Source organism: Diadema antillarum, unplaced genomic scaffold, assembly GCF_040938485.1.
Source record: "Diadema antillarum isolate AM-2024a unplaced genomic scaffold, OU_Dant_1.0 scf00000108, whole genome shotgun sequence".
NCBI classification, from domain to species: Eukaryota; Metazoa; Echinodermata; class Echinoidea; order Diadematoida; family Diadematidae; genus Diadema; species Diadema antillarum.
The window spans coordinates 1,368,044-1,381,779 of record NW_027270997.1 but is presented as its reverse complement, the minus strand read 5'-3'; the positions used below and the strand labels follow the sequence as shown (position 1 = coordinate 1,381,779).

At 37.4% G+C, this 13,736-nt stretch overlaps 1 pseudogene; it reads left to right on the top strand.

The window, feature by feature from the left end:
- The first annotated feature begins 1,813 nt into the window (after positions 1 to 1,813).
- Positions 1,814 to 13,439, top strand: LOC139719276 (2-Hydroxyacid oxidase 1-like; annotated as a pseudogene).
- Positions 13,440 to 13,736: the final 297 nt, after the last annotated feature.

Here is a 13,736-nt window from a genome sequence, read left to right as displayed (position 1 = left end):
ATTGAGATAAAAATAAAAGAAGAAAAAAGGACAATCTTTGTGGTCCCACGCGTTACTGGAGAATAAATTTGCATAAATACTAAACGTGTGATTCTCATTATTTCTATTGTTTTGAACAAAGATACCTACTCGCTATCAAAAGCAGCCCAACAGGTTATGAAGTTTCAATCTTAACAGTGCAATATAGGGCTAAATCTTCTTGTGATGTCCCACGCGTTACTGGTGCAAAATAGCTTGGACTTGCCCAAATATATATATATATATATATATATATATATATATATATATATTTATTTATTTATTTATATATATATATGTGTGTGTGTGTGTGTGTGTGTGTGTGACCGTGCATCACAAAACAAACAAAAAGTTGCACCCCTTGATTTTATGTGAGGGCTCAAGAAAGGTGAAATGGGTCAACCAAGTAGAATTATGCTACATGTATTATATTTAACTATATATCAAATATCATCCTCATGTTATTGTAAAGGAGTAACAGATAAGTATATATTTTTTCAAATATGTATATGTAGATACAATTGTGTTATGATTCTTATATGTACATGTTCAAAATGTTGTTGCTAATAAAATTTCAAAACATCAAACTTCAAACTTCAAGTCAATTTTGTGTTTTCCATATTTTCTGAAGGAGCAATTCTTCTACATTATTCTCGAGTTTGGGATCATAGAATGGAAAAGTGGGTTTTCAGCAGTTTTTCTACAACCCCCTTTTTTGTAAGAGTATAGTGTGATCAGATTTTACCTAGAGGCCCCTTTTCATTTCTTGAAAATCCTTTACACTCTCTTTACATTGAAATCTAATAACTTTTAAAAGGATAAATTATCTGAGGTAGAATATGTTAATAGAGCATGCTCAATTTCAGCTTAATCTGATACCTTCACTGTTGTTTTTACATTGGTTTATATCATGTTTTTTGTACTGTTCATGGCACAGGTAGCACGGCTTACTAAAGATTAAGACAGTGTTTGAATAGACGCTGTACTTCAGAGCCTCTTTTCTCAGTTCAAACTGTTCCAAGAGTGTGGGCTTTCTTTCCAGCATTTAATACAGGTTAGGAGCATCCATTGGAATTGAGTTATACATCATTTAAAGCTGCTCTTTCAGAATCTGCCCTTCAATAAATATCTATGCCTGGCGACTTAAGCTATTTTTAACTGATGCATATTTTAGATAAAAAGCATTAACCTGAAATGTACAATCTCTTATTCATATTCAGGACCAGAGGAACCGGGTGGGGATCAGGCCCCTACTTTTTTTGTTGTTGGCCCATACAAAGGAATAGATAAGGTGTCACCACTTTGGCACAAACTTTTTTTTTTTACCCCGGAAGTGCGTAAGTGGCACTAGAAAGAAATAGATACAAACCTCGAAGTGTGAGAACGGTAAGGCTTTGTTTTTGCGCTGAACGGTGAAGACCTTTCTTCTTCTTCTTCTTCTTCTTCTTCTTCTTCCCTGATGAAACCCGGAAGTGGCATCAGAAGTGTGAAGTGGCCCCCTCCGCCCCCCCCCCACCCCTCAACTTTTGAAGATGTGGGATGATAATGGCAATTGTGTTTCAGTTGCGTTTCAGAAAACTGTTAAATGTGAAATTTCCTGACTGCCATAACAAATTTCTGCACGATATTTGAAGGCAAAATTGTTGATAGGCTCTTGCCTGTTAATAGGCCTTCCATCCTTATTAACAGTGTTGTGCTTCAAACAACTTGTTTGGCTCAAGTTCTGTCCTGATGCCAGATCTCTTTTATCTGTTGGAAAAGATTCTGGAAAGGTGTCCTGAACCAGTCAATCATTATGGCGACCCACAAATATGCCTGTGTAGAAGACTTCGAGGAGGAAGGGCTTGGATTGGTGTCGGGATGGTTTAAGCTCTACTACCAGACAGGGTGTGATGAAGAGAGTACACTAAGAGATAGTAGGCTCGCATTCAAGAGGTACAATTTCCCAGAAAATACTGTTAACACTGGAACACTTCAAAGTGTGAAAATTTTGTTGAATTTCAGGTTTTCCTGAACAAATGTACAAAGAAGATATTATCGAAATTATCAAAGTACTTGTAGTACATTTTATATACATATGTACAAAAAATACTATTTTCAAAATTGCAAGCAAGTGAAGATCACTGGAGCTTTTAAAACAAAATCTGTATATATAGTTATACAACTATAAAATCACACTTAACGTGTCGATGTTCTTATGTGATCTCTCATTATGTTAGCAAAGTCGGAGTTTAACCATTATACGATTTTTATAAAATAATGTGATATCCACTTTCGGGGAAATAAAGTGAAACTGGCCGAATAGAAAAAAATGTGAAAAAAAAAAAGATGTTGAAATTGAAATGATAACACTGAATGTTGATGAATTTGCCATTAATCAACGTACATGTGTAATAATATTCGTAAGAATTGCACAGAATTACAGGACTTGGTTATGCTAATTGAATTTGAACGTTCAAAAGGTCGAAATTGTGTGCTCATAAATGAAATTGAAACTGGTATTTGGTGCGAATTTGAATGCCAACCTCCAATCTCCTCCTTTACATGTTGATTCTCTCAAGGTATCGCCTGCGACCCAGGATTTACGAGACGTATCCAAGAGGGACCTTTCAACCACCATCCTAGGCACTCGTGTCACCATGCCCATTGCTATATCACCAACAGCCTTCCATCGTGCTGCTGATCTGGAAGGTGAAAAGGCGACTGCAAGAGGTGTGATCTCAAGGAAACAACTTGCCTCTTATTTCATTCTATTTATGTTGATTTTTGACATTTTTTTTATGGGTTGGGGGAGGAAGGGAATTGCTTTGACAGAAAAATACCTTTTATCGCAAAGCTTTAAAAGTACTGTTTATGCGGGGAATTTAAGGGAAATAAATTCTATTCAACAAGGATGAATAAAACATTCTATGTGCTTAGTTTGTAACTTTCCTATTTGGCTGATTTCTTGCTGAAGAGAAAAGTGATATAGAAGAATCTCTTTCTCAAAGAGTATGAAATGAGTAATGAAAATAACCAGCACTCTGTGCATTAATTCCTCTAGCCGCTCGCGATTGTGGCACTCTGATGGTCCAGAGTATGAACTCCAACACCACATGGCCGACGTTGCCGCGGCAGTCCCTGGCACTCCCCTGTGGATGAACGTCTACATGATGAAGAATCGTGAGATCACGGCTTACTTTGTGAGAGAAGCGGAGCGGTGCGGCTACCAAGGCATAGTTTTGACTGTGGACTCTGCAAAAAATCGGCAACCACATTAAAACTGCACGCAAACGACTCAACAGATATGATGACATGACTATCAAGTATATTTGTTGCTATACCTAGCTCAGCTTAGCTTCCTTACTAGTGGCGATATGATTTACATCGATATAAATATTGTTTAGATTTTGCTTTAATACAGGATTGTCCTCTCGTGAAACAGTTTACGTAATGGGAATTTTGTCATATAAAGTACAATCTGTACAAGCCTTGCTCTATTTTAGTGTAGCTGGTAAATGGACAACCGAATAAGCTTCACGATTGAATTCCAAAACAAAGATCTTTCCCCCCTTGTTTTTGCCTCCGCCCGAAGGGTGCCGAAGGCATTATTTTTTCGGGTTGTCCGTCCGTCCGTCCGTACGTCTGTCCCCATTTGTTTACACGATAACTTGAGTAATATTGATTGAAATTTTACCAAACTTGGTCCAGATTTTGGGTAAAATAGGCCAGAGATCAAAGGTCAAAGTCAAATCATAAAATTGTATTTGTTTATGCAATTACTCAAGACTGGACATGATGGGAATACTTGATTTGGTTTTTGACACTTGATTGGTTTTTGAGTGAAATCGGCCACAGGTCAAAGGTCAAGATCAAATCCTAAAATTTATCTGTTCACTCCTCCAGATTTAGGTGGGGGTGTTAATCATGTTCAGTGGCAGCTCCATTTTTTGATATTTTTCTGTCTATCTGTGTCTCATGATCTTTTTTTCTCAGGTTAGCCAATTTTGACATCCCTGAAATTCAAGAGACTCAGGAACACAAGAAGCTCCATCCCACCAATGCTTTGTTTCTTCACACCCCGGGTCTCGGCGTCCGTGACTACAAAGGATATACGATGGCTAAAGAGCATCACAAAGCTACCGATCATTTGCAAGGGAGTCTTAACAGGTAAGGAAATGGCCTGTAAATGTAACCTGTACAGTTTGGTGTTGTGTGATCTCATCAGTGAACACTGCTCAGTCATTCTTGTCATCTTGAAGTAAACATCCACATGTACCACAAGTTTTTCCATGAAAGATTGCACGGACCCAGGAAAATTTATGAAAAATGTGTCATCCATCACTTTAAAAACAAACCTTATTGCTAACAGTGTTTTAAAAAACTTACCATATGGAGCAATGAAAAGAAGAGAACTATACTTCACTGCCAAACAAGCACCCTTTTTAGCTCACCTGAGCCAAATGCTCAAGTGACCTATTGCGATCGTTCTTCGTCCGGCGTCCATCGTGCGTCTTACGTTGTGCGTAAACTTTTTACATTTTCATCTTCTTCTTGAAAACACCAAGACCGATTTTCACCAAACTCAACAGGTAGCATCCCTAGGGGGTTAGGATCTCAATTTCGTTAAAATGGGCACCATACCCCACCCAGGGGTCCGGGGGGGGGGGCACAAACTATCCAAAATTAAAGAATCTTTAAACTAGGTATATTGCTACGGCGCCTGATATGCCTCCGCCATAATGCATGGTTCTCCAAATAGGTCTATAGTACAATGTCTTGACAATGTGTGATGACAGTTTCACACAATTGGCAAAATATTAAAATGACAGGTTTGACACAAATGTGCTGAATGTTCACTTTCTAGAACTAGGTTCAATTGGATGAATGATTAAATGTCAGAGTGCAGGTATTTGGGGAACTGATGATTTTTACTTGGCTTTTGACCCTTTTATAAGTTTATGCATTGAGTAATTTTCAAGGTATTGAGAAAAAGTATAATTTCAGTACCAAATGGGAAATAGCATTATCTAAACCTGATCTTTGACCTTTGACCTCACAGTTCCAAAGAGAATCACTGTTAGGTTGAACATGCATGAATATGTAAGTTTCATGATGATACCTTGAGTAACTTTTGAGAATATGGAGGAAAAAGTGCAATTCAGCACTTTCACTTGACCTTTAACCTTTTGACCTTTGACCTTTTGGCAGGAAACTTCCCACAGAATTTATATTGGGTAATACAATCATGTATACATCAAGTTAAAAAAAAAACCTTCAGGCATTGCATAAATATAAGGAAAGTTGACCTTGACCTTTGAACCATGACCCCCAACTTCCCTAGATAATCACTGCCCATTGGAACAAGCATACTAAGTTCCATGAAGATACCTTGAACCATTTGCGAGATATGGAGAAAAACATGAAATTTCAACCTTTTTTCACAAAATAACCTGTGACCTTTGATCTTTGACCTTTGACCCCGTGACCCTACAATCCAAACAAAGTATTATCCCCCAAGGATATACCCTCATACCAAGTTTGATGTAAAACCACCACACGGTTCTTGAGATATCGACAAAGACAAAACGGGACGGACGGACGGACGGACGACCCGAAAACATAATGCCTCCGGCCACTTCGTTGGCGGAGGCATAAAAAATTCTTCTCTAGAACCAGAAGTGATAGAGCTAAGTACTATGGGTTAGTACATTAAAGGGACGATACAGTATTGGTGGAGACGAGAATTGGGCTTTTAACTTTTTGCAAGATACCAAGAGAACACTCATACAGAGCATACCATTCTAAGAGGAATTCAAAGTTTATTTGATGAAAATTGGGTTGAAATGCCTGAAACATCAAAAAACAAAGTAAATCAAAGCGATTGTAAAAAAAGTGTGGGTCACACACTTTCTAGAATCGCTCTGTTTTGGATATCTCGGCCATTTCAAAACCAATTTCGTCAAATAATTGTTTAATTCCTCATGGAATAACATGCTCTTTCATATTTCATAAGAGGTTTCTTATCATCTCACCCAAAAATGTTAGAAACCTTAAATTAGGTCTCAACCAAAACTATATGATCCCTTTAATGACTTTAGTTTCAAGTTTGTTCATGGCAGATCAAGGGGTGCCCCCTTGGGGAGGGGCGGGGATCCTATGTCCAAATGGAGCTTAAATTGTACATTTTCATCTTCTTCTTGAAAACCCCGTCATGGATTTTCACCAAACTTGGCAGGTAGCATCCCTGGGCGGTTACGATCTCATTTTCTAAAATGGGCACCACGCCCAACCCAGTGGGTCCCCCAGGGGGCCCAACCCCCACCCCCCCAAAAAAAAAATCTTTAAAAATCTTCTTCTCTAGCATGTCTAGAACCGGAAATGATAGACCTAAGTTAATACTATGAGTTAGTGCATTGATGTCTGTAGTTTCAAATTTGTTCATGTGGAATCAGGGGTGCCCCCCCCCCCCTTGGGACCAGGAATAGGGGTTATGGGGTCCAAATTGGGGCCTAAATTGTACGTTTTCATCTTCTTCTTGAGAACCCCTTGACTCATTTTCACCAAACTTAGGCAGGTAGCCTCCCTAGGGGCATAGGATCTCAATTTGTTCAAATGGGCACTGTGTCCCACTTGGAGGGTCCAAAGGGAGACAAACCTCCCAAAATTAAGGAATCTTCAAAAATCTTCTATAGAATCAGAAGTGATAGAGCTAATTAAATTAATACTATGAGTTAGTACATTAATGATTGTAGTTTCGTAGTTTCAAGTTTCAAGTTTGTTCATAGCAGATCCAGGGGTGGGGAGGTCCAAAGAGTGGGCCTAAATTGTACATTTTCATCTTCGTCGTGAAAACATTATGATGGATGTTCACCAAACTTGGCAGGTAGCATCCCTAGGGGGTTACAATCTCAATTTGTTAAAATGGGCACCATGCTCCACCCAGGGTAGCCCAGGGGCCCCTAATCACCCCGAATTAAGGAATCTTTAAAAAATGCTCTTCTCTAAAACCAGAAACAACAGAGCTAAATTGATACTATATGGGGTGGAATTTGGGCCCTTATTGTACATTTTCATCTTCTACTTGAGAATGCCTGGTCAAATTTGGTAGAGCCGTGTGTAATTTAGATTAGTGACTGCGTGAAAGGTGAACCTGCAATACTCAGGTGAGCGCTAGACCTGCGGGTCTCTTGTTTGAGGAATTACTCCACCATGTTGTCATTCTGCTTCAGTTTTATGTTCGGAGAAGAAGGTTAGCATAGTGTAACTTTGCCTGTCAAACTATTCATCATAATTCATGCAGAGGCTGCACGTGAAAAGAGCTTTACAGTATCATTTGTATGATAATATATCAAATGTCTCTTTTCTTTTATTCAAATTTTGTCAGGTGAAACTGCTCGGGAACTGGCTGAAGCTGGTGTAGAGGGAATCATTGTATCAGCGCATGGTGGACGGCAGCTGGATTATGTCCCAGCTCCGGTAAATTGGTTGTTTGTTTGTATAATACCTTTTTGATCATACACGATGTGCTTCATCACTAGTCTTATGCATGAAGACCAGACGTATAATTATAGACTGGACTGTTTCATGAAAGATATGATCTGCATTTTATAGTGTATAGGTATAGTTGTAAGTTACAAGAGTGACATCATTCAAGCGGGAGGAATTAAATCTCAAGCGGGAGAACGGGAGATTCTGAAAAAATGGGCTTTCGGCGGGAGATCTCCCGTCGAAAGCGGGAGAGTTGGAGTCTCTGTATCAGGGTAGTATCTGACTCCATTACCCAAAATGTCACTATAATACTGTTACGACATTTCTTAGACATTTTTCAATGTATAGATGCTTCTATAGACTCTGAATAAGAAGAAAAAAATATTAAAGCTGAAAGATATGAATGCTTACTGCATTGTGTGTAATTGTTGAATACCTGATATGCAGGGCTCCACACTAACTTTTATTTTTGGTGGCCCGAAAGTAAAAAAAAAAAAAAAAAATCAAGAAAAGCATAAGAAAAAAACAAATCGGTCCTACTAAACATAGAAAACTAAATATTAAGCATTACTGAAGTGATGCAGGTACCAATGTCTAAAATGAATAAATAGAAAATTCAATCATCTTACCAGTATTCTAAGTTCTAAGATTCAGCAAATAGGCTATAGATTATTATAAAAGTTGATGCCTATTTAGGTGGTAAAAACTTACGTTTGAAATGAGAAAGTGGAAGCATTCGCAGACATTTATAAACATCTGTCGTTTGTTTTAGCTTTGTAAAGAGCCGAAAGTTACCGATTTCTGATTGTAAAAGCAATCGTCCAACATTGGTTTTACCAGTATTTCAGCACCTTTATACGGAGTCAAATGTGACCATTAATCATTTTCAAATGTAAAAGCAAACACCCGTCATTTATTTTATCGTCCTACGGAGATCAATATCATTGACATTCATTTCCGAACGCCAAAGCAAACATTTGACATTGATTTTAGCATCTTCCGGAGCTGAATGTTATCGCTATTTACTTTCGAACATAAAAACAAACATCAGGTATTTATTTATCATCGTACAGAGATTAATATTATTGTCCTCATTTCCGAACATCAAAGCTAACATCAGACATCAATTTTAGCATCGAACGCAGCTGAGTATTACTGTTATTCATTTGAAATTTAAAAGCAAGCATCCAACAGTTATTTCAGCATCATTATGGAGCAGACTATTACTGCTACTCACTTCCGAATGTAAAAGCAATCATCTGTAAATTTATTTTACCATCTTCTGGAGCCAAATGTTATTGCTATTTACTTTCGAAAGTAAAAACAAACCTCCGACATTTATTCAATCATCGTACAGAGTTGAATATTATTGTTATTCATTTCCGCCCGTCAAAGGGATAATTCGACATTTACTTTAGCATTTTCCGGAGCTGAATGTTATTACTATTTACTTTCGAATGTAAAAGCAAACATCCGACATTTTTTTTTTGTATCATCGTACGGAGTTGAATATTATTATTATTCATTTACGAACGTCAAAGCAAACATTCAACCATTATTTTTAGCATCTTCCAGAGCCAAGTGTTATCCTTATTCATTTTCAAAGCAAAATCAAATATCTTACATTAATTTTAGCACCATACAGAGCTGAATCTTATCGTTATTCATTTTCAAAAGTATAAGCAAACATCCGACATTTATTTTAGTATCATCGGAGTCAAAAATTACAGTTATTCATTTCCAAAAGTAAAGGCAAAGATCCGACTTTTTTGGTGGCGCCGGGCCACCGGGCCATACTCAAAACCTTTTTGGCATAAATCAGAGAATTCTGTCTTTTTCTGTATGCCAAGTTGCTCATTGGGAGTACTACATCGTAAATTACAAATTACCGCGAAAGTGGGTGAAAACTACAAAGTACTATATGCTGACTGTACAGTTGGATTGTTCTGTGCTTCTTTCAGCTGGATGCTTTACCTGAGGTGGTGGAGGCAGTCAGAGGCTTTCCTGTTGAGGTTTACATGGACGGTGGAGTGAGGACGGGGACTGATGTCTTCAAGGCCTTGGCTCGTGGGGCGAGGGCAGTGTTTATTGGGAGGCCTATAATTTGGAGCCTGGCTTGTGAGGTAACTTTGTTTCAACTCAAGAGATTTTTGTTTATTTTTGTTCTTATGCCTCCGCCACGAAGTGGTGCCGGAGGCATTATGTTTTTGGGTTGTCCGTCCTTCCGTCTGTCCGTCCGTCAGTCCTTCCTTCCGTCCATCCTTCCGTCCGTCTGTAATGAATTTTGTGGACAGCGTAACTAAAAAATCTTTTGGGATATCCTCGTGAAACTTGGCATGTATGTGTATTATAGGGGGTGAACTTTTGGGTGCACATGCTCAAGGTCAAAGGTCAAAGGCAAACAACAATATTTATGTATAGATATACTAACAATCACATGTATGTATATTTCAAATTATAGTATTCATTCATATCCTACACGTCATGCAACAGATTATCATTTGGAAAACCCTAAAGTCATTGTAGCTCAAAATTCCATAAGATATCATGGTCCAGATGTTTGTAGGGAACTCATTGAACGATGACCTCAAACGCAGTTCTTCTTTACAATGTTTTAAATCATCTTATAAAAATGTTCTTCTCGCAATGTACCACTCGAATTAGAAATTACGCTTTTGTTTCATTATTCCCAACTCCTGAACACTGTATCTCATCGTTTTTCTTTTCTTCTTTCTTTCCTCTACTCTTCGTATTCGGGTACCTTATTCTCAGCCTTGTTTTGTTTTGTTTTGTCCTTCTTTCGTCTTTATACATTCCACCTTCTGTTGTCCTTTTTTCGTAAAATGACTTTTAAAATACTTTAAAAATTTACATTATTTGTTCTACGTGTGTATAATTGTTCCGTTCCTTCCTTTATATATAAAAAAAATGTTACAAGGCGTGTTATGTTCAGAGGCCGTTGTCCAAGTCAAGCGTTTTGCTGATTGATAACGGTCTCCTCCACCAGTAGTCTTAAAGATCTGAAATGATATTAATGTATAATTTCACATGATTATAACTATATTTGTGATGCGACATTTTGTTTATATTTTCATGACTTCTGAATAATATGTTTGATATTGTCACACTTATATCTTCTGTTATGTACAAGTGGAGAAATAAAGCTTGCTGAAACTGAAAAAGGTCAAGGTCAAATGTTCCAAATTTAACTATTTCCTCCATATCTATGCAATGCCTAAAGATATTTTCTTGAAACTTAGTGTATACATGTATTACCCAATTAAGATTCTCTGGTGAAAGTTTGGGGTCAAAGGTTAAATGTCAAAAGGTCAAGTAAAAATATCAAAATTTCACTTTTATCTTCATAACTTGGAAATGGTTCGAGGTACTGGTCTACATGAAACATAGCATATGCATTTACTGACTGGCAATTATTATCTAGGGAATTTGGGGTTCATGGGGTCAAAGGTCAGGGTTAAAGGTCAAGGGTAACACTTCCAAATTTTACTACGTGTATATCCCTCATATTTATGCAATGCCTGCAGGATTATTTTCTTTTTGAACTTGGTGTATGCATATTTAACCTAATAGAGATTCTCTGGGAAGTTCGTGTTGTTGTTGTTGTTTTTTGTCAAAAAGGTCAAAGGTCAAAGGTCAAAGATCAAGTGAAAGTACTGAACTTTACTCCCTCCATATCTCGGAAGTGGCTCAAGTTATCTTGAAACTTAGTATATATTTATGCATGTTCTGCCTGACAATGATTCTCTCATGAATCTTAGGGTCAAACGTCAAGGGTCAAAGGCCAGATGAAAACGGTAACAATTTATTATTCAATACAGAAATTGCACGTTTTATCCGTACCTTGAAAATTACTCAATGCATAAACTTATGAAGGGGTCAAGTCAAGTAAAAGATCTAAAATCCCCAATAATACATGCTCTCTCATTCATCTAATTAAACCTAGGTCAAGGAAGGTGAACATTCAACACATTTGTGGCAAACGTGTCATTTCTAAATATTTTGCCAATTTTGTGAAAATGTATTCACACATTGTCCTCATGTACTATAGACCTATTAGGAGAATCATGCATTATGGCGGAGGCATACGAGTCGCCATAGCGACATTTCTAGTTGTTTGTTGTTGTTTTTTTTTTAACAAAAAGCGGTAAATACAAAGAGGAAAATATACAAAAACATAATATTGTTCATCCAGAATTAGGAGTTGTGCAAACATGTGTTGTGAATCCCATTTACTTTTGAATTCAATAGTGCCTTCTTTCACTTGGGAGAAAAATGTGAACATATCTGACAAGATCGCACAATGTAATAAGTAAATGAAAAATATTGACCTCATTACGAGGTGAATGTTTAACTGGTTGTAATGTAATGGGAATTGCAGATACTTTTGCTTGAAATGTTTATGCTGGTATTTTGACCTTTCAATAGGCTTAATATCACCCTGAAACATGCCTCTAACTATAGCAGAGAAACAGTCATTAGCTATCTCAAATTTGGAATTATCTTGTAAAAACAAAGATTGAGCACTGTATCTTCATTCGTACACTTTCTGTTCATTGCACACAGGGGACAGGTGAATTACATGATAACAGCAAAAAAATATTAACCACTATAGTGAATTTTGGCCTTGATATGTTCATTTTTCCAATGCTTAAGAATTGCACCTCTTCATTTTCATTTTCTTTTTGTTTGTGTTGTGCAGGGAGAAGAAGGCGTCAAGCAAGTGTTAGAAATACTAAGAGAAGAGTTCAGTCTTGCAATGGCTTTAAGTGGTGAGTATGCTCTGGTTGACCACACATTATTGTAGAAGCGTAGTTTTTAGTCACTTATAACAGCAAACTAAATCATGTACTGTAAAACATGATATATTCGCGGCATGAAATTTCCGCGAGTTGCCACTGTAGTGTAGTGTAGGTAAAAACTTTTGTGTGCATTTGAATTTCGCGTATCTTGGCTGAAAATGCACGTGAACATTCCTTGTTTTACAGTATGTGGATGTTTGTGGTGAGATATATGTGAATGAATCGTCAAATAATGACACTGTCAGCAAAATCAAATCCTCCATGAGCTTTTAGCGTACCAGTAATAGATTATCATTGTTATATACGCACAATCATGTATCAGAACCTTCTGTGTGACAGAAATATCAAATCAAAAATATTTTGTGTGGAAAATGCAGAATGCCATGGATGAAAAAAACATCAGATTGTAATGCGTGAGAGGTATTTATGCCATGAGACAAGCTGTTGAGCATACACTCCCAAAAGCATCAAAACATCAGTCTTTAATATCAAACTAATTACTGCATTTTGAAGTGCGATACTACTTGCAGACTCATCCCCTAAGATGAAGGAGAAAGCCTATTATTACTCATTTATGATTGAAAACAAGAGAAAATTATCTTTCTCCTCTTTTATTGACAGAATATTGCTGAGTTTTCAGTGATTATATGTAATTTAGGGCTTGAAATCTCTGTGTGACTGTTACAGAATACAAGTTCCTGTATTACAGTTGGATGATGTACACGTACAGCAAACCTGTTGACCCTATTTTGACATCTTTGTCATGGCATATATGAAGTTTATGTGGATAGGCCACCCATCACCATGCATGCTTTGCTGTCTTCTTCCCACTGATTTCACATACCGTACACCCTTTTGCTCTTTATGCTTCTCCTGTTTTACTGTCTTTTTTTTTTTTTTTTTTTTTTTTTTGGTTGGGAGGGGGGGGGGGGCTGGATGTGTTTGTCTTTCTTTCTTTTGTTATTGTTTTTTTTCTGCTTCTCATACCATACCTTCTCCCCTTTATGTCTGCCTCTGTCAGGCTTTTGTCATATTGATCTCTTTATTTGTCTTGCAGGTTGTGCCAAGCTCAGTGACATTCAGCCATCCATGGTGGTACACGAGTCTTACTATCACAGCGCCAAACTCTGAATATTCAAAACAGATTTAGATATATTGCACCATCTTAGCCAGGGAGCAGCAACAGTGTAGAGCAAAGAAATTGTTCCCTTTTACCTTCAAGAATTTCAACAGACCCAGGGAACTAGTGCTCATCTGAGTGTTGCAAGTTCACCTTCCACGCAATCTCACATTCTTTTTTGATACCTAAGAACATTGTAAACTGGGGAGGGGGGTCTCTGAAGTTTGTCCAATTTGTCCATTTGTGTAAAATTTATCACACATGCCACCCGTAGATCTGCTATGTACAAACTTGAAGTACATTCACTC